The sequence below is a fragment of the Rhineura floridana genome, chromosome 7 (genome assembly GCF_030035675.1).
Source record: "Rhineura floridana isolate rRhiFlo1 chromosome 7, rRhiFlo1.hap2, whole genome shotgun sequence".
NCBI classification, from domain to species: Eukaryota; Metazoa; Chordata; class Lepidosauria; order Squamata; family Rhineuridae; genus Rhineura; species Rhineura floridana.
The window spans coordinates 14002861-14025527 of record NC_084486.1 but is presented as its reverse complement, the minus strand read 5'-3'; the positions used below and the strand labels follow the sequence as shown (position 1 = coordinate 14025527).

The window sequence follows — 22667 nt, the reverse complement described above, 5'->3', positions numbered from 1 at the left end:
CTCCTGCTCCCCTGGTGCATTCACTATAGCTGCCCAATTTCCCTGCTCTTTAAAGTTTGATAGAAATATCTGTGGGCTATAGGTACATTCTTAAACCGCAAGGTTTTTTGCCTATTAGTGAATACATATACCGTATCTCCCCAAAGGGAGGATGCTGACTTTCCACTTGCTCACTTTGATTTTTTAAAAAAGAAACTGTTAAACTGCATTTTTTCCTTTAGAGCCTTCAAATGACTCTGTACATTTCACACAATCTTGTAACTTCTGAATGTAAGCTGTTTACTGAACAACCTAGAGATTAATGGTCTAATAGTTATTTTTACTTCAGTGCAGGTAGAAAAGGTCTCTGCCTCAGAAGCTCATTTTCTATTTGTTTTTGTGATGTTTTTAGCTGTTTTATGGTATGTTTTGTAAATTGCCTTGAGACACATGTAAAAGGAGATTCACAAATTTCATTCTCATCCTCATCCGCATTTCTGTTGTGTCTTTTACCTGGGATTCTAAACAAAAGAGAAGGCACAATCTGCACAACACTTTCCTTTGCCAGTGCGGACCAAGCAGCCCTGGGAAAACAAAGCATAGCTGCACGCCCAGAGATCATACTCGCCAGCAGCTGTTCAATAGTTACCAGTGTTTTTTGCAACTAATCATAATCATTCCCACCCAGGAACAAGATTTTTGTGGGATAGAAGCTTGAACTTCCCCAGTTCAATTAATTGTGATCTACAGGCTTGTTCTCCTATACCAGTGGTTTCCAAATTGTCTGCCATTAGAGTGACTGAAATGTACTACAAAAGATTAAAACTTCTATATTGGATGTATCCTGTATGCTATGTTCCTTGGAATAGAGAGGCCTTGTGCTGCATTGATTCCTTCCTCCAACAAACAATGGGTGATTGCATCAACCTGAAGGAAGTTATGGGGCACATCAGAGTTCTCTGATGCAGTTCACATTACAGCTGACAGAGGCTTCATACCCAGCATGCATTTACAGCACATTTCTGCCCCCTCAAAAGAATCCTGGGAACTTTAGTATTTTAAGCCTGTTACGAATTGTAGTTCTGTAAGGAGTAAACTACAACTCCCTGGATTCTTTTGGAAGCATGTGTATTTTAAATGTATTATGTATAAGCAGCCAGAAACAGGGATCCAGAATAACAATGCCCAGAGAACATAGTCCCATCCCAAAGAAGAGGATGAGACCTTGAAGAGAACATTAACTGAGCTATTTGACAGTTGCAAGGAGGATGTCTGACCATCATTCTGGGAGGTGATGTATCGTTGACTGGAAGAGAGAGGTGTCTCCAACTTTAATAATAATTTTTAAAAGCACTATGTTCCTAGTATTAAATGTAAGAAGGACTGTCAAGTTCAGTTGTCAATAACAGCATGTCTTTTAAGTCATCCAAGTGGACATTAACATCAGTGATGGATTGTTATGGAAGTCACTTACAAGGAGAGGACTAGGAGGCAAAACATATATTTAATCTTTGGCTTTTGATAACCCACTTGAGATTAATCATCATGTGCGCATGTGATCTCAAGATAAATGTAATCCAGGGTTGAGGAAAAGGTGCAGATATCATTGTATTGTTTCCAAAGGAAATAGAGTCGATATACCTTCCCAAGCAAATTAATTTTTCCATGTTCAGTCTAGTGAAGGTCACCATTATAAAGAACTTTGGGAAGGGATAGGAAGTCTACAAAAGCTAAAGTGGCACATTTGGAAATGAATAATTGTTGTCTTCTAAGAGATGAAGATGAACAACTCATCGCTACACTACACAAGGGACCATGACATTGAGCTATGGCGCATAGGTGGTTCGACAATTATAATTAAATTGCAAGGCTGAAAATATGTCTGTGTGGGAGATGGCAGTTTAGCCACAACTGGCTTTTTACATATTAAATTTATATTTTGTAGTATGAAACATGAGAGCTGCACAGAAAGAAGATCTGAGACATCCTATCAGCGTCAACTACCATGTTCATGTCAAAAAGAACAAGCATATTTGGTTTTCCAGCTATTCTTCTGCAGCAGTACCCTTAACAGAGATGCAAAGATCCAAAATTGAATTAGGCAGCAGCTATGGCTAGGTTATTGCTCGCAGAAACATAAACACACTTAGATTTTGAAATACTAAATAAAAAACAAAACAAAATAAAAATTAGGAGTGGGTTTACTTTTCTCTTGATCCTAGTTACTATAATAAATTTAAAAAATAAAAACATATAAAATAGTTCTGCAGTATTCATACAATGTAAGAACAGCAGGAAATGTTGGTACTCTATTTGGTTGGCCACTGTGAGAACAGGATACTGGACTACATGGGCCATTGGTCTGATCTAGCAGGCTCTTCTTATGGTCTTATGCTATAAGTTTAATTTTAGCGGACCTGATGGGATTCCTGCTGAAGTCTTTAAAGAAGGTGGGCCTGAACTTACACAACAACTTCATAAGCTCATTGAAAAACTCTGGATGAGGGAGGAGATCCCGGAAGACTTTAGGGATACCATAATTATCACTCTTTTCAAGAAGGGTGATAGATTGTGGGAACTACCGAGGCATCTCTCTTCTAGCTACCGCAGGTAAAATCCTTGCAAGGATCCTCGCAAATCGCCTCCTACCTACCTATCTCAGAAAACATCCTCCCTGAATCCCAAAATGGTTTCCGCCCTTCCAGGGGGACAGTGGACATGATCTTCACTGCACGACAGCTTCAAGAAAAATGCAGGGAGCAAAACCGACCTCTGTATGTGGCGTTTATTGATCTGACTAAGGCCTTTGATACTGAAAATCGAACTGCTCTCTGGACCATCCTTCTGAAAATTGGATGCCCTGATAAATGTGTGAATATTTTGTGACTCCTCCATGACAACATGACGGCAACAATTTTCGATAACAATGGCTCTTAAAGTGATCCATTCAAAGTGGGATCAGGCGTCAAACAGGGATGTGTCATTGCTCCAACCTTATTTGCTACTTTCATCGCCATGATTCTACACCTTGTTGAGGGGAAACGTCCCACTGGCGTGGAAATAACATATCAAACAGGTGGAAAGTTTTTTAATCTCAGTAGGCTGAAAGCAAAAAGTAAGGTAATTACAACCTCAGTCATAGAACTTCAATATGCCAATGATAATGTAGTCTCCGCACATTCAGAGGAAGATCTTCAAACTATCCTAAATGTCTTTGCAGAAGCATATGAAAAGCTTGGCCTCTCGCTTAACATCAAAAAAACCAAAGTGCTTCATCAGCAAGTGCGAACCAATCCCTCTGTAGCACCACCAATCCAGCTTAATGGTGCGACGCTGGAGAATGTTGATCACTTTTCTTATCTTGGCAGCCATCTCTCTGTAAAAGCTGACATCGACGCTGAAATTCAGCATTGTCTGAACTCTGCGAGCGCCGCATTCTCCCGAATGAAGCGTAGAGTGTTCGAGGATCGGGATATTCGCAGGGAGACCAAAATGCTTATTTACAAAGCCATTGTACTACCGACCTTACTGTACGCCTGTGAAACATGGACCATCTATAAACACCCCTCCCAACTTTTTGAAAGATTCCACCAACGCTGACTCTGGAAAATTCTGCAAATTACTTGGGAAGATAGGCAGACTAATGTTAGCGTATTGGAAGAAGCAAAGACCACCAGTGTTGAAACAATGATCCTCCAACATCAACTTCGCTGGACTGGCCACGTTGTTCGAATGTTTGATCACCGTCTTCCAAAGCAGCTACTTTACTCCCAACTTAAGGATGGAAAACAGAATATCGGTGGACAGCAAAAGGGGTTTAAAGATGTTCTCAAAGCTAATCTAAAAAAAGTAACATAATCATCGAGAACTGGGAATCCCAGTTGGAGCATCCCAATTGGAGGTTGGCCATTATCAAAGGTGCTATGGACTTTGAAGAAGCACGAGTACAGGGCGAAAGGGACAAACGAGCTAAGTGGAAGGCACATCAAGCAAATCCTCATTGTGACCATCTTCCATCTGAAAACCTATGTCCTCACTGTGGGAGTCTGTGTGGATCCAGAATTGGCCTCCACAGTCACTTACAGACCCACTGTTAAAAACCTTACCCTGGAAGACAATCTTACTCGGCCAAGAGTGATCGCCAATGAATGATAAGTTTAATTTTAGTGGCATAACCATCCACCTATTTAAGAAATATATGAAATGGCTTTCCAAAGAAGTACTCATTAATCAATCAAAAGCTTGATATTGCAGAACCCTTTCTATTATAAGCAGGAGAGGCACCAAGTATCAAAGACAACATTTAATGTTCATGCCACGGTGTGAAGCTCATTTATCCTTTTCATGAATCTGAGAATCAAAGCAATTTTCTAGTTGTCATGGTTCTGGACAAAAAAAACCAAAAGTCAAGTGTCCTTATCATGAGCCTTCATCTGTATATCATTAAAAAAAAATGATTTTCAAATTATTTCCACATATGTACCACTTCCACAAACCTGGCCTTAGCCTTTTTGATGCAAGAAGCAAAAAGGCCCAATTGTCACCCCTAGAGTTTGTCCCTCCTGAAGCAGGAACTACTACTTCATAACTGTGCTGGCCTTGGCTCTCGGTCGAAAACTTTAAGTGGAAAAGGAAGTAGTCTCAAAAACAGAAAAATATGTAAAGGTATGCCCAACAATTATGTTTTCCAACCTAATAACTGCAAAGAATGACTAGATGAAAACGATCTACTTGAGGCCAACTGAATATGGGATAATGGTTTAGAGCACTTGTGCAAACATATGTAAATCATCCCTGACCCTCAGCCATGCTTGCTAGGGATGATGGAAGTTGGGAGAGTTGGAAGGGCTACAGGTTAATTACAGTATTTGCATAAATGACATTTCACCTAACCAAAAAAGAGGGGGAGGAGAGAAAAAGTGAAACTAGAACTCCCACTATTATTTTTAATGCCTCTCTCTCTCTTTATGAATGTTATCCTGCCTCAGCGCTAGCTGCACAAGTAGACATCTGATGATGATGATGATGATGATGAACTACCTTCAAGTCGATTCCGACTTATGGCGACCCTATGAATAGGGTTTTCATGGTAAGCGGTATTCAGAAGGGGGTTACCATTACCTTCCTCTGAGGCTGAGAGGCAGTGACTGGCCCAAGATCACTATAACACTTTTAACTCATAGAACAGGAACACCATCCACTAAGCACACTTCCTATGCAATATTCAGAGCCTCACATGCATAGGGTTGCCACCAGAAACCTATGGCAGAAGACATTCAGGGAGTTTTCAGTGCTGTTTTCTCTTCCATGAGTGTGCAGTGGGGAGTGTGCATGCAAGAGTAGGCCTCTTGAAATTTTTTTTTCAGAGGCTTCATAGACCCAAACATGGCAGGGTAACAGGCCACCAAGATCAGTCTAATTTTGCATTCAGCCTACAAACATACCAGCAAAATCCCATCAACTTCTCAGCTTTAGACACAGAATAGGTTATGACAATCACTAACAAGTATTTCTAACGCAAACTGGTTATCTGTGATTTTTTTTTTTCTGGCTCAAACATATCACCCTCACATGGCCCACTCCCACCCCACATGCAACTTTGAAGAAAATTCATCCCCTCCCAATCCCAACAACCAGATATTGCCACTTGTGCCAAGGAGACAAAAATAGCAATGTGACAAACGGCACACTGTGACATGTGCAAGCTTCTAAATAGCATCATTCTTGGTGTCCATGTGTGCTAATGACATTCCTTCTGCTTGACGTCCCCCCTCTTAAAAAACAAAACCCCACAGCTTAGGAAGTCATCCCTTTCCCTCTTGAGGGAAGGGAGTGGCAAAAAAGAGCAGAAGTAATTTTATTTGCTTGGAAAAGATTAAACAAACAAAACGTTAGTTCTGTTTCAGCAGCTGACCAACCTCTCTTTTCTCCAGTTATAAAGGACTAATCGCCCCAAGAACGCTACAGAGTTTTTTCTGTCCTCACAACAAGAAATGTCTCCTGCCAATGTACCTTAAAACATGATACTAGGTGCAGGACCAGTAGGGCTTTTTAAAATGTTGCCTGTAAATTGCCACTTGTACCTGATCACCTCTAGCAACAATGAATCGCCTGTAGGTAGCAAGTCAAATAATTTACAATAACTGGATCTCCTTTTGTTTTAGGTCACTACTAACAGAGGGATGCTTCAGCAAACAGGATTATACATTATTGTGGGTTAGTAAATGTTGCAGAGATTTATTTGCAAGGCTACTGTGAAATGTTGGCTATTGCAGCTTTCTTTACACTATAATAAATGCAGCTGTACAATTCTAATTTTTTCATTAAAAAACACAATTCATGCGATTAAAATCCAAGGGATTCTTTTATTTTCAATTTACAGAGCAATCCAACTTGTTGGAGGCTGGCGGAAGCAAAACCGGTGGAGGCAGAGCTGGCGAAAGGGGCCACCACAACCAGCTGCCACTCGGAGGCCTCTTGGAGGGGAGGACACTGGCTGTGCCAGGAGGGTACGGCGGAAAGAAAGAATGCATGTTTCCTTCTGCCCCCTCTTTTCCTGGTGTACCCGCTGCCACAACAGATGGCTACGGGAGAGAGCCGAATGGAACCTGGATATCGTGTAACTCCCCCCCCAGCCCCTTCTCTGACACGCCCTCACATGCCCTTTTTGGAGGCCTTCCGCCGGCTTCCGCCAGCTCCCCTTACGCTGGCCCGGGCTTCCCTTGTGGACCTCCAGTGGTGTCAGCTGGGTCCTGGCTCAGCTGCACCTGAGCCAGGATGAAGGGTTTCTTCCGGCACAGCCTGGCTGAGCCAGGACCCAGCCAGCTCAGCCAGGGGTCCACCATATCCAACTCACCTTAGCCTGGCATAAATAGCAATTGGATTGCACCCTTAGTGACTTAAAGCGCCTTTTTGTCCCAGAACTCCCAAGAATGGGTCATTTCATTCCATATTGTATTTCCTGATCAATCACATTTGTCAGTCAGTGTTGGTGCAGACATGGTGTGCCCAAACCTGTAGACCATGGTTAAGAAATTGAAAGCAGGTTGCAGGATCACACATGTCTTCCCTCAAGGCGCTCTCTCACACGTGAGTTCCCTCTGTCAGCCATAACCATGGTTAATCATAAAGCTAGCACCAATTTTAAACAATAGTCAGCACTATCCAGGAATTTGCTAGTAACCAGAATTTGAAATCACCTTCAAATCCTAGTTGAAAATGAACTTTGGAGTGGATCCTTCTCTGCTTCTCTCCCCACCTTCTTCCTAGTTAATTCCATCTCGTTGCCCCCCTGCCACGCTCCCCCAAATTTAGACTGCAAGCTCTCTGAGGCAACAATATGACTCTTGCTTATGTTACTTTGAAAAACAACATATATATTGGTGATGATAAATAAAATCACAGACAACAACATGTGTATTCATTCTGGGTATATGCATAGAGATCTTTACAAAGTAGTGGCATGGCAGGAAAAATAAAGGGGCAGGAAGGACCAGCCTTTTCTTCTCTTAAGCCCCTGGATATTTTCTCTACCTTGAGCTGCTTTGAGGAAAAAACAAAAACCAAACCCAAAGTAGTAGTCCAGAATTCCTTTTGCTTAACATAACATCAAGTGCCAGTTCTCTGTGTCTAAAAATATCTGCCAGAAGGACTTTTGTTCTCCAACAGCTTAAGTGTCCCAAAGGGAAAATCCAGCTGACAAAGCTAATGATCCAAATAACACACCATTTATTTTAGGGTGTATGCACAAGATCACACTCTTTTTATTCTGTATTAATTAATCTCAAACTATGAGCACTTCTCCAGCTTCTGTACAGATGATCAACAATGGAGATTAAAAGACACCATATCACATGTAAGTATGAAAGAAAGGCTGGAAGAATCCCACTGTGTTAAAAAGGCTTCCATTAAGTGTTAAAGATAAGAATTCAAATTGTGGATTACTTAATCTGTGTGAATGCTGACATAATGACAAATTTAGGCAACAGGTTTTGCCCCATAATGGCTAGGCTTAGATTATGGCTAGTCTTTATCAACCAGCCACAGGCCATCATCCAACATGAAAGAAACTATGCTGTGCTAGGATCTGTGTCAGCCACTTCCCCATCTTTCTGATTTTCAAGTACCCCACTTCAAATATTTTCTGCAATAAAGTAAACAGCAGCTCAGTTATGGCAAAGGACATTATTGTACCATTTCAGTGACATGAGGTATTAGACTATGATCATATACAGCCATTACAACAATAGCACATGTCCAGTCCCCATGGTTAACAGTGAAATATGTTAAAGGATGCAAATTGAGAAGCATTGAGAGGGCATGTAGTGCTCAGATCAAAATAATTTTCTTTTTTTCAGCACCCTTCAGTGCACCATCACCACACCTCAACTCTAATCCTACTTTATGCCTACTGATTTCATTAGAACGCTATTTTACCTTTACCTTTACTGTTATACTATTTTAGAATTTAGCCATCATATCCTAACCCTCTATGTGTAACAATCACAAATAAGTAATCATTTCTACATATGTGGAAAGGAGATCTTTGTCCAATAAATGACAGTCAGGATCTCTCTCTCTCTCTCTCTCTCTCTCTCTCTCTCTCTCTCACTCACTCACTCACTCACTCTGTGTGTGTGTGTGTGAGAGAGAGAGAGAGAGAGAGAGAGAGAGAGCTCAGCTCTCTGACTTAGCTCTCTGAAAATGGCTTAATGAGAGTGGTTTTCCTACTGGCCAACCATTTTACTAGGCCTCCACATCACTTCTTGCTGATGCATAACCCACTGTCTGACTAGCCAGCACTTGAGCCACAAGCCTCCTGCTCTGCACACTGGTTCCTCTAGTGAGCACTTTAAGGCTACAGAAAACAGCACTATACTCCAGATTTACTCCCAGACAACTTTCTGATTTTCCTGACCGGGCCTAATTCCACATCAGGCCTGGGCAACAATCTTGTTTAGGTCTTGCCAATCTGGTTCATTGCCTCTTACACTTATTTCCTGTCTGCTACTTCCTTGCATCCTGCTCTTTTCAGACTGATACCTCTGCTTTGACCCTGGCAAAAAGTGGCTTGGTTTGGGGCAGCTCCTTTCTAAAAACGCCACCTTGAATGTCAGACCATCAGCTCCTGGAGCTCCCCAGCCAGGGCCAGCTGTAGGATAAACAAAGCCCTGGGTGAGGAATGCCCTCTGCCCTGTGATAAGCTTTGCAAGGCCACACAGAAGAGTTATGGGGCACAATGCAGGCGTGATGTTGGGGGCCCTGCTGCTGCCCTTTACAAGGACCCACACATGTGTGTACAAAGCTGGAGGCCACATGTGAGAACTACTGCATGCGCAGACTCATGTGAGAATTCTTGCCTGCAGCTCCTTCTTGCCCTAGGATCAAGCAGAATAAGTGTGCTTTATTTTTTCTTACGTGAATATAAGAGAATAGGGATTGAATTGCGCTTCTCCTGAGTATCCCCTCCAAATTATAAACCCCTTCTGGCAGAGCTTCTTTCTGCTTCCTGGGACTCAGTCTTACAGGTCTTCTCGTTCTGGCCTGCTGCTGGACTTCTCCACTACTCACTCCGGAAGGATTCCTCCCTTAAGGCCTCACCCAGAGCCAGCACCAGGTTGGGGTGGGCCCTTGGGCACCCCCCCCAAAGCCGCCTCACCTCCCATGTTGTGAAGTGAGTGCACTGTGTGCACAAGCACTGACGTGTCAATGCAGAAGCCTGCAATGGTCATGGGGGGGGTTGTCTGAGAGGATGGTGGAGCACCCACTCTGCAATCAGAGCCGGATTGTAGGATGTGATTTGCAGCCGCAAGTCATACTCCACAACCCAATGCCATTGTGGATTGTGGAACTCTACCCTCCCAGCCCCAGCCTGTAGATCTAGGTAGGCACCCCTCAGGAGCAATGCACAATCAGCATCAGGTTGCGTTGCAGATTGCAGAACTCCACACTCTCAGCCCCAGCCTATAGATCTAGGCAGAAGCCCCTCAGGTGTGGCCAGGCCCTCGGGTCCATGCCCCACCTGGCCGCCCACTGGCACCGGGCCTCACCTTGCCTCGCACCACTCCTACGATTTTCCCTTTTGTAACTGCTACAGAAAATTACTCTCCAGTGTCAACTTGCCTGGAAATCTTAGGTGGTGTTCACTCACTCACGCCTTTCCCAGTGGGCCTGGAGTTCTTTCTGTGGACATGAACAGTCCGCCTGTTCTGCCACAAAATCCCTCCTTAAAGCCTTCCCTGCTCCTTCTCTCCTTACAACAAACTCTATAACCAGGGCTACCTGGTCTGGGCCAATCATAAGCCTACCTGAGCAATCTTTATTGCTGCCCAGACATAAAGAAAAACTTTATCTTACTGTGATTGGTTTAGAGTCCCTTACAGTTGGGCTGCAGACTTAGCTAATAAGCAGGCCCCTCCTTTCCAGCCTTCCAAGGATACATGTTTCAGCCAGCTTAAACCACAAATTCCCATCTATTCTGTTTCATACACTACTATGTAAAATATTTACGTCATCATAGCCAGGGAGAGGTCCCATTATGCTACAATTACATGCTTTCAGTGTCACCTTACACTCTAATATACCATTTCCTCTTTTTAATAAAAAAAAACTTTAATAAAATACTAAGAATTCTCGTGAGCAACGTGGCAGGGACCACTGGTATGTACTGGAACTGGGGCAGGAGGGGACTTGCTTTATGGGACCTAGGGCAAATGGCCCAGTTGCTCTCCCACCCTGGGCAGCCCTATACAGTGCCTTGCAAAAGTAATCAGACCCCTGACCAATGCTCTCATATTACTGAATTACAAATGGTACATTGTAATTTCATTCTGCATGATATTTTATTTTGAAACACTGAAATTCAATATCAATTATTATAAGGTGACATTGGTTTTATGTTGGCAAATGTTTGTAAGAAACATAAAAAACTGAAACATCTCTGGTAAGAAATTGATTCTTTATTGTGGGAGTACCTGTGCTTTGGAACTCCCTGCCTACTTAGATTAGGCAGGTGCTTTATTGTACTCATTTTGGAATGCTGCTAAAAACATTTTTGTTTAGGCAAGCCTACCCAGGCATGTAGAAGCTATTATGTTTTATGTTTTTAAGTCATTGTTGGTTTTATTATTTTGTATGTTTTTAAATCCCTGTCTTCAACTGTTTTGGTTAGGAATCCTGATTGGTTGTGGGATGCTTTCTGCCTTACTCATAGGAATCTTGTTGTGGTTGGTATGGTATAGCATTTAGGAAATCATCACTGTTTTTTTCTTTTTCTATTAGCATTTCATTTACCTGACCTTACGCCCTTGCATCCATTGAAGCAACACCAGTGATGCCATGAGGTCAGCTCAACCCCCTTAAACCCACTGATGATGCACCTTGTTATTTGTATGACGGTTTGTTTCTTGCCGATAGTGGTAAAAGAGAATTCACATACTTGGAAGTGTGGCTTCAGCTGCTGCTGTTCCCAATCTAATGCCTGTGTATGTTTTCTCTCTGTCAATTATTACTCACTGGAATTGAGTTGGGTGTCAAAGTGAGTTTATAGCAACCCACAGAGTAGTCAGGAAAGAGTTGGGAATCTTCTTAACTCTTACTAATTTCTCAAACTTCTCTCCACAGTGAAGGGTCAAGTCTGTAAAGATGTTTGGAGAAGTCACGTTAAAAGGCAGGCAGGGCATTCCAGGCAGTGGGTTGCCAACTCTGCTTTGATATGGATATAATTGCAGAGGATCCCTAGTCAAGCCTTACCAACAGCACAATCCTAACCATATCTACTCAGAAGTAAGCCCTTTTAAATTCTATGGGGTTAGTCCCTTAGTAAGTGCGTAAGTAAGAATTGCAACCTTCAGGGGCATCTGTCTTTACTCCTGAGTGCTCCTATCTAACATCTCCACAGCATTAGGCTTTCTTCCTACAATGGCCTTCTGGTGACTGGCCTGGCCTGAGGGCACTTAAACCCTTCTTGCCAGAAGCAAGTAGGCTAGATTAAATGTCCCTTACCCAGGCTCGCTAAGCAGATTACTTCAGCTGGACCTGGAAACACCGTGATTTAGGTAAGATTTCTACCTTAATTTCCAATTTTTTTGTTTGAGTGGTATGCTTCAAGCAACTGTGGTTAATGTATCATGCTTAATGACAGCACTAGGCCCTGCCCCCTGTGGCATCACTAGGGCCTGCCCCATGACATCACTAGGGCCCACCCCTGAAATCTCAGGGTTTGGGTTGCTTCTGACCTGGCAACCCTATGTAGAACCTTGGGAAAAAGTTAGATACTTGCTTTTTGCAGCCCTCATTTACTGCAGACAGCATATTTAAAAAACACAGACATTGAGCTCAGCTTGGCACCCCCCTCACTTCAGCTTGGTGTCCTGGGCAACCACCCAGCTCATTCACCCCTAAGACTGTCCCTGTCCCCAGCAATGATGACCCTTAATCCTGCAGATACTCCTATCTGTCCAATCTGCCTACAGCCTGATGTTATCAATCCACTCTTAAAGCTATTGTCTTGGATTCACTTTGTTTGTTTGTTATGCAATTATACTCATGTCTAGCTTGGACTTTTGTGAAAGTTCCTTTTCAAATTCACATAGAGGTATATAATTGGGTGAAGGTTGCATCCCCAGGTTGTTCAGTATTCCATACCTGGACAGTTCTGGCCCTCTCCAGTTCAGAAGGATGTTTCACTCTGCCCCTTTTTCAGATACTTCAACCTCACATATCTCTGCAAGCTTTTCCTTTAACTCTAGTTAGATCTCCTTCATACCTTCCACTTTTCCTGTTCCCCCTGCTTCTGGAACCATGTTTGTTATTTCTTCGGGATTACTTAGGAATCCTCTGCAGTACCTGGCAAGTGGACCAGCATTTGGTCTTGCCCAGTCATAGCACAAATTCCAAAGATCCCAACTTAACGTTTTCCTCATATCCCTTCTACATTAGAACACGTAACTGTTTTATCTGTTCTTCTGATTTTGGCCCTCTTTGGCTCTCATGAGACTGGAATAGGTAACACTTTACATGTGAACTTTCCCTTTTCCTGTTTTTTCCCCCTATCAGCCTCTCCATTACAAGATTGCATCATTAGGGCTCCACCTCATATTTCTTCTCCATCTATAGCCACTTCCCCTCGATCACTAAAATATTAATTAAGTATATGATCTGGCCCGTGTAGGGTAGGTAGCTGGTGTAGTGTGTAATTACTGTTAAGTGTTTATATTTCTGTAGTTCTGTTTGAAACTGCAAAAACAAATTAGCATTTTTCCATGAACACATGTGTAAGATAGGAGTTCACATGCATGTGTGCAAAGTCACACCAACAGATCTGAAAACAAGTATGAAATTTTCTACAAGTCAAGCATTCTTGCAGTTTTGAGCAGAAGTGGGCTTGGACATATTTAAAACTGGAATGGAGGGAACAGAAGCTTATTGGCATCATCTCCATGGACCGCAACATTTCTCTTAGAAGATCTGGAGGTTCTAGAACATGACTGAAAAACAGGCTATTCTGAGTTACAATGCAAAATGATCTGAGCACCCAGAAATTCAAACACTACATACAACTATCTTGTTTTTTTGTTTTCATACCCACATATGACTTAAATGTGCTGAACACAGCAAAAGTATTAGGGGCTGCTATAATATACCGAAAATATATCTTACTACTTAACATAGGACTACAGCTAAACATCAAGAAGACTAAAGTAATGACAACAGAAGATTTATGTAACTTTAAAGTTGACATTGAACTTGTCAAGGATTATCAATACCTTGGCACAGTCATTAACCAAAATGGAGACAATAGTCAAGAAATCAAAAGAAGGCTAGGACTAGGGAGGGCAGCTATGACAGAACTAGAAAAGGTCCTCAAATGCAAAGATGTATCACTGAACACCAAAGTCAGGATCATTCAGACCATGGTATTTCCGATCTCTATGTATGGATGTGAAAGTTGGACAGTGAAAGAATCGGATAAGAGAAAAATCAACTCATTTGAAATGCGGTGTTGGAGGAAAGCTTTGCGGATACCATGGACTGCGAAAAAGACAAATCATTGGGTGTTAGACCAAATCAAAGCAGAACTATCACTAGAAGCTAAAATTATGAAACTGATACTTTGGACGCAATGAGAAGACATGATTCACTAGGAAAGACAATAATACTGGGAAAAACAGAAGGGAGTAGAAAAAGAGGAAGGCCAAACAAGAGATGGATTGATTCCATAAAGGAAGCCACAGACCTAAACTTAAAAGATCTGAACAAGATGGTTCATGACAGATGCTCTTGGAGGTCACTAATTCATAGGGTCGCCATAAGTCGTAGTCGACTTGAAGGCACATAACAATATAAAAAGCAAATCAAATACATTTTCATCTTAGCCCTGTTCAGCTGGCAATTTGTTCATCCTTTCGAATGCCTTTTTTTCTTTCATTGGTAGCCCATTTCACAATACTGATGCACCATTTGCATGCATGATTTATCCCTAGCATATCATAAACTTGCACACAGGGCAATTACTTACACATACCCCATTTGTAGAATGGCCACTGATCCTATAAATTGTCCTGCATATAAGAATAAGAATAATGTAGTATAAGACTCTTAACACAATGCTGGCCATGCAGGTCAATGCTGCCAGCTTTAAAGTAAAAATGAACTTTTTGTTGTTGTTCGTACATTAAATGGACCTTGAAGAGATAGCCTGTGACAGGCACCCCAGAGCCTGGAGCCCCCCATCCAGCACCCCAGATGGTCACCTGCCCCTAAATCCAGCCTTGTCCATAAGACATTGGTTAAGGCTACCACTTAATCATCTGTGCACATCCTCCTGATTAAACAATGCCAATCTACACAAATGCCAATCTACACACAAATAAATGATACAGTGTTAAGTTCATGATCACATGTGCTTGCTTCGTTGTTATTTCTTGCTCACTATTGTCATAAGAATAATGGTTCTAAATTATACTTTGTGCAATTCATCATTATTAAAGTAAACCTTGCTTGACTGAAAATCAAGTTAATTCATTAGTAATAGGACTGCCTCCAATTCCAGGTGAAGTCAATCAGATTGGGGGGAGGGGGAATCACCCAGCAAATCCTTAAATACCTAATAGGAGATGGCAAATAAAATGGGAATGAATGTGGAGAAAACATTTTTTTTAAAAAACGACGAATGAATTTAACAGAATTGACTTAACAGTTCAAATTAACTTTGTACAAAAAAGTATCCACTGAGGAAGCAATAAAAAGGCATTTCATTAGCAATCTATATTCAAACAATAGAGCTGGCTTAATATGAGACATAAGGTTTAATAGCCATAGTTTACAATGGCTACCAGGAGTTGATGATCACATTAGGACACCTGAGTATAAGGACAAGAATTACTAGAAATTCTATCGTTAGAGGATTCTAGCAGTGACAGGCATCAGCCTACTGTTTCCATACAAGATACCATTACTGAAAGCACCAATACACGGCCATTATATGGAATGTGCTTTTCGTTTTTACATATTAAGCTACCTTATACCAAGTCAGACCTCTGGTTCACCTAGCCCAGTGCTGTATATTTTACCCTTTACCAGCCTGCTGCCCTCTAGATATTTTGGACTACAATACCTATCAACTCCAGTCAGCAAGAAAATTTTAAGCGGCAATGGCTCTCTAAGATCTCAGGAAGAAGGCTTTCCCAACCCTGCCACCCAAGATCCTTTAACTGGAGATGCTAGAACAATTTCACACATTGACGGCCTGCTGAAATTACATAGCTTGCATTGCTTTGAAAAAAAATACCCAAAGTTTAGTAATGCTTAAAGGAAACTAGTGTGCAGAACCACTGAGAGCATTTCTTTTTAAAATGCATGTATAATTTTAAACTGTTCATAGCACTGGGGCTTCCCCAAGTTAAGCATGTAAAACATGAAGGAAAGACACACAAACACTTAGAAGGAGCATGCGGTGACACAAGGACATCTCTTCCTTTTATACTTAATGTGGTTTTTACAGGACAAACCAGAATGCCAGTGATGGACCCCATATGCCATTAGTTTCCTCCAGGTCCATTCTGTGGAGACTGTCCTACTGCAACAGCTGATGGAACAGACTTCTCCATCTTATTGTCACCTTGATGTTTCTACTCAAGGCTGGAAGCAAGAAAGGACTTGATGTTGCAGATATAGGAAATTAGTTGCTATGTGAAGTGTGAAGCAACTGTTTGGTGGCTGATACAAAGAACTCTAGATAATCGATGTAATTGTAATGGGAGGCAGGAAAGATGGGAAGGCCAACATACAGCCTCAAGACACAGGTAAACTTCATGAAATGTAATTACGTATCTACACCACATTGCATGTACATATCTACACCACTCTTAAATTGTGTTATCAGTAAATCCTCACCCCAGAAATCTATAGTCCTGTGAAGGGGACCAGGGATCTCTAATACATAAGTGTGAGCATCTTCTCTCCAAACTACAACTCCCAGGGTGATTTGGGTGCAAACAACCATAGAACGATATGTTATCCAAATCATCTTTTGCTTGTTTATTTTTATATTAGTTTACAAGTATTTGTATATCAAGTAATCAAAGTAACATAAAATATATTTAAAAATCCTAATAAAACCTGCCATTTTAAACCTGTCATTTGTAAACTTTAACAGGATGCTCCAGCATTATGTAGAAAAGTAAGTTTTCCTTCATGCAGTATTTCGAAGTACATGTCAGTACAGATCACTATTTGGAAGTACAAAAGGAATAGCTTCTTTTCAGTGGAGAAATGAGTAGCAGCATTACAAATCAAGAAAGAAATAGAACAAAGTATAATCAACAGGCAAGAGCTGCCTCTGCCCCACCCTGAGAGCAGGGAATCCCATAGGGTTCATTTGCACCTCCCCTAGTGTGGTTTTCCTCAACTGGCTGGGAACTGGTGTTGTCCTTAAAATCAGTCCGGAGAGATGATCTCCGGAGGAGGGAATCATCACTAGCAGTTCCAGGAAGAATATCAACCCGCCAGAGATGTTGCTCTCAGTCATCTTCCTTTTATAACATGATGTATTTATACCCAAGAGAACTCTGCTCACGTGCAGCAACACTCTGGGTCAGGCAGCAGAAGCCTCTGTCTCCAGTCAGTTTAAATGCTAAGGCAGAAGGAAACAACATAAAGCCAGGCTCCTCCAGACACATACGGTAGCTCTCTTTCATAAACAGAAAGGTCATGCAAGAGCACTGGATGCTTTGAGGATCACATATAGCAAAGATGACTGACTGTTTTCAAAATGTGTTGCTCAGGTCCTGGCTAACATATTTATGTACTGATTTGCAAGAGGGCTGCCCTCTCCTGAGCAGTTTTTGACAGAAGGGTGGGATAGAAATTTAATAAATAGTAACGCAATAATAGCAGCACTCAATAGAGGCTGGTCCACTGATTAGGGCAAGTGGGGTGCTGCTCCACCAACCTCAGCCTCCACTCACTTGCCTGCCTTCCAACTCAGCAGGGAAGATGATGGGGCCAAAACTAGAATTAGTGGGCCTGTCATTGGCTCTGGCTCCACCTACTGTTGGGCATCCAGCCATCACCGAGTCCCCAAGAGTCATGCAAGTAGCTGCTGCATCAAAAACCAACCCTGGAAATAGCAGGATTCCCTACACTAGAGGTTAGCAATTGGCAAGCTCTGGGTCATGTCTAGCTCCCTCAAAGATACAGTTTAGACCAGCAGTTGCCAAACCAAAAGTAAAAAACAGGGGGAGGCAGTGCAGGTGTGGTACTCGGACTGGCTGGCCAGCCACTTTAGGAGTCGGAGTTAAGGCTCTTGGCCCTTAATATCCTTCTAAACGTGGCAATGCATCCCTTTCCTTGGAATCTTTTTTTAAAATATATTTGAAAGGGATGTAGTATGCCCTGTCCCATTTCTCAACTTGTCTTAGATTCACAAAGTATCTCTTGATGTTCAGCTTGCTCTGCCACTAGTTGATGTCATTGCCCTTAGTTTCTCATGCATGCTGGTAAAAAAAGCCCTATCCCTCTTCTTGATGACAGCCTACCTTTCCTCTAACCTCAGTGTGTCTAGATTTTGTGTGTGTGATTTTACTTACAGAACTAACCTAAAATCAAGATTCTTTGTATTCTTGTTAAAAGATGGTGTATTTTTATTTCTATGGAGAAATGTGCAAATTTATACCAAATGCCTCAGAGTATCTAAGAAATATCTTTCTTCTTCAGACATGTGATCTTTATCTTCCTTAAAGCAAATATTCTACATGGAAAACTATGTCAGCTTGAAAGTCCTGAGTATAATTGCTCACAACAAATGAACAGCTAAAAATCTAGGCAACCTAAACAAATAACATGAAATATTTGCTTTACTAAATATCAACATATTAATAAAAAGGCACACAATCTGTTATGGTGTGTGAGGAATTTCTCCTCTTTGCAAAAGCAGAGACAAAATTAAGTTTGGAAAATTCTCATCTAGAAAAAAATTGCATATTTAGATTCCTACAGCGAGGAGAACAATCACCCATAAACATTTGTGAGCTGGCCTTTTTAAAACTGCAACCTCATAAAAAGGGAACAGATAGTTGCCCAAAGTTTTTAAAAAAACATTCAAGGGATGGGTGCTTCTGTACCTTACTAATGCCTTTTTATTTCTGACAGAGCTTTGACCTTCTGAACCTGAGATGTATCCTGAGATAAAATGGAGAGTCAAGGACCTTTAATTGTTCTTAGCCACTTTTTATAAATAGATAAAAATCAGGTGCTACTTCTGATTAACATTTGAATATATAAGCACAAAGGCTTCAAGCATTAATTGGTAGATCAATCAACTGAAGCTTTACTTTATTAATCAGTGGGGACCATTTTTAAACTGTGAGACAGAATTGTGGACACTATGTTGAGGCTATTTTAATTCTAGTGTCAAGTTTCTAACAGGAAATTAAACTGAAACTACCAAAAATGGCCTTTCTGTCTAACATTTGGTGGGGGGGGGATGTTTAAACTGTACACTCACATCTCCTCCAGTTTCTCAAAAAGACACCTATATTGCAATTGTAATATGCAAATGTATTTAAATTTTAATGGGTGAATGTATGTATTAATCGGCTAAAAGGGAGATAATTATTCAACTAATATTGTTTAATTGGTTGACTGCCCTAATAAATGCACAAAAGATTGTGCGTAAATACTGGGTTATTTAAGAGAAAGCAATCTTTTAACACATGAGCACAATTTCTTCTACATAAAATATGGTATGCTGTACCATAGCTGTTGTTCATCTTAAAAACTGTTAGAAATTTTAAGGAACTGATTTTTTCTGGTATTTGGATCCCTTATAAGCACAAGGCTATTCCACGGGGACCTGTCACATCAGTTGATTCTTAATTCCAATAGATCCATGTTTTAAACTCACTGGTGGGTGCTTTAAGGACATCTGTCTTCATAATAAAACATACTAAATGTGCTATAGAATCTACTCTTGGGCTTAGAATTTGCATCACAACATAGCTTTGCTGGAATATTGGATACTATATTTAAATACACCAGTTCATCAACTGTTCTTACTAATCAGTAACGACAAGGACAAATCATCACTACCACAAGGGTAAACGTCCGGTGAACACTTGGGAACTGCAACAACAATCTATATATATAACAAAATTTTAAACGATTCCACAAAACTAATTTAAGTTGGCGGGGGAGTGGAGAAGTGGAATTAAATAAAAATCCCCAAGTTTCACAGGATGAAGACTCACAGGGATGTACCATTTTTTCCAGGACCCTCAGCAAGGGAACTGTTTTGCGGCCCATACCCTCCATCAGTGCACCATCAGAGCCTCACATTTATGGGGGACCAGCATGCTAGGTCAACACCCATTTCCTCTTCTTCAGAACTCCCTAACACCACTACTACCAACCTGCAGACCTAATTATTACTCCAGGAGAAAAGCTGGAGGGAGTATGTAGGCAGCTGCTAGCAACTATCCTCTTTTGCTTCAAGGTAACTCAGGAGCAGTAGAGAGACAAACAGATGGTCTAACAATCATTTGTATTGTGCTTTCCAGTCCTTTACACCCAAGCATGAAGATGACTTAATACTAAACCATAGGAGCATTTCCCTTATCCTTCAGTGGCTCAATCCTGAAAGATATCACACAGCTCCAAACAAAGGAATGACAACAACAGCAGCTTCTATAGAGGTGATTCTGAAAAGGAGTATTCAGTGCTTAGCAAAATCAGCCCATTAAACATGTTCACCAATGACCTCCTTCTACTAAATGCTTTTTTCTGATCCTTCTTTCAAACTAGTGCTAAAAATCTATCATTTGTCTTCATTAAGAAACATACAGATGTTCAGTGGCTGTCTATATATTAGCGTTGTTCAATAAAGACACAGGGAAAAATATAATTGCCTTGCTGGGTTAGACCAAGGTTCACTTCTAGTTTGTGACCAGGGGTGTAGTCGTCTGGAGTCACGGGGTGGTGGTGGTCACAGAACCATTACTTTTTTGGGAGTAGGATCCCAGCCATGTCCCTATCTATGAGCCAATCAGCATGAAAATGGAGTTTGTCAGCCACTGAGAAGAATCCTTGTCCTTTCATGCTAATTGGAGACAATCAGAGTGAAAGGAGGTGAGTCAGCCACTGAGACTTCTCAGTAGCTAACACACAGCCTCCCCTTTCATGCTGATTGGCTCATAGGGACATCTGTTGTGGTGGATGACAAGATGACAGGGAGAGTAAGGGAGGAGAGGTAAAGTGGAAAAGGGTGCATGGCTGTGGGCCATGTGTGGCGTGAGTATAGTGAAGAGATCCTGCACTTCTGCATTTGCCACTATACTACTGTTTGTGACAAACCAAGGTTTGCTGTTTCGTCTCAGAGCGGCAAATAGTTTTGCATAAACCCTCATTTGATATCAAATCAAGATCTCAAAACAGGATCAAAATGTGGTTAGGGATCCTGGTTTGTAAACTCTTCTCCTCATACATGAAGCAAGGGGGAAAGAGGAGAGAGCAAAGAAATGCAAGAGCTCTCCGGTACTAGTTCTTATAATTATGGTGATTTTTATTCCCAGCATCTGGCCCTCAAGCATGCATCACCTCTGAACATGCAAGTTGCATTTAGCTAGTTAATATCTATGGCCAGCTCTAGATGACAGCAAAGTCTGGTGTTTGCTGAGATGCCAAGACCAGTAAGGGGCCCTTTGCCCTCAACAGAGCTGCTATTTTCACTTTGCATTGTGCAACCACGGGGGCTGGAAGCAGTGGGAGAGAATTTAGCTCATGTTCCCTACCTCTTCCATATTAAGGAGGCCCACTGAGGATGCCTTGTCCAAGAACCACCAAAGACCTGGGGCCGGCACTGCCTTAACAGTTGCCAATACACCTATTTTCCATGAATCTGCCCAATTCCTGTATGGTAGGTACTTTCTAATACAATTTGGCACATCAAAAATTTAATACACTACTAACAGTTGCCAGCAATCATATTGCCGTAAAAGAGACTCTTACCTTTCAAGAAATGAAAATAAACTCTTATAATGCACAGGGGGCAACAAAACACAGACATCTCCAAATTCTGAATTGTCAGTTCTTCATAATACAAATGAAAAGTTTACCTTTAGGTGGCTCAGCATTTAGGAACAAAAACTGCTGGTCTGGCTTGAGTCTCACACTCGATACTAGTGGTGAGAAGTGCAACTTGATGGCAAACGCATCTGGTACAGTTAACTCCGCAGACTTGTTCTGAAAGGAGAAAGTAGAACAAAACCTTTGCTTTCTGCTACTTTATCACTTTTGTACCATGCCATCCCTCTTAAGGAGATGCAAATAGTGTTTCAGCCTCCCAACAACCCTTTAAGATAGCTTAGGCAGAGACAGTGATTTGCCCAAGCCCAAGAGACAGTGATTAGTTCAGTCAGCTTTACAGCCAGCTAGATATTTGAACCTCTCTGAGCCAGAACCCTCTAACTACTACATCACACTGGCTAAAGGTTCTCCTCACATTGCTTCTAGAATGCTTCTTATAAGGGAGAGACTCATCTGGCAATAAAATGTACTTAATTGCTATATACATTAGAGCAGTGGTTCCCAAAACTGCAGAAGGTCTTAAAGATTTTCCTGCCTGTTGTAGCAATTACTGTATAATGTACTGTGCTAGATGCTATATGATTTTTAATTGTATTTTGATTGCTTCTTTTATTTCTTATGTATTGTATTTTATTGCATTCCATAGAATTCAGATTATAATACAAAAATACAATACAAGAAATGAGAAGCAATCAAGCTACAATGAAAATCAATATATGTAATGTTATAGATGTGCTGTCTCTCATCTTCAACCACAAATCCACCAACGTGCCATGGACCACCTGAATGAAGGCCACAGATCAGTTTAGGAACCCCTGCCTTAGAAGTTGTCAGAAATTTATTTTTAACATGTATCAAATCAGATTCTCCTATGATCCTTTTAAGTATTACAAAGCAATGAGTCCTGGTTTGTCAAGACACTCGACAGGATGCTGCAACCAGTGGTGGTTTTCTGAGAACTTATAAGAACATAAGAAGAGCCTGCAGGATCAGGCCAGTGGTCCATCTAATCCAGCATCGTGTTCACACAGTGGCCAATGAGATTTATTTTATTATTTAATTTATTTAATTACATTTCTAGACCGCCCTATAGCAGAAAGCTCTCA

The 22667-nt window shown here is 41.3% G+C and overlaps 1 protein-coding gene across 17 annotated transcripts in view; it reads right to left on the bottom strand.

Moving 5' to 3' along the window:
• ZMIZ1 (zinc finger MIZ-type containing 1) overlaps nucleotides 1-22667 on the bottom strand; it is a 621029-nt gene that overhangs the window by 426297 nt on the left and 172065 nt on the right. For all 17 annotated transcript variants that reach the window (XM_061634913.1, XM_061634912.1, XM_061634907.1 and 14 more), the window contains one exon: nucleotides 21591-21717. The gene's annotated coding sequence lies outside the window, so the exon portion shown is untranslated. The remainder of the gene's footprint in view (nucleotides 1-21590; nucleotides 21718-22667) is intronic.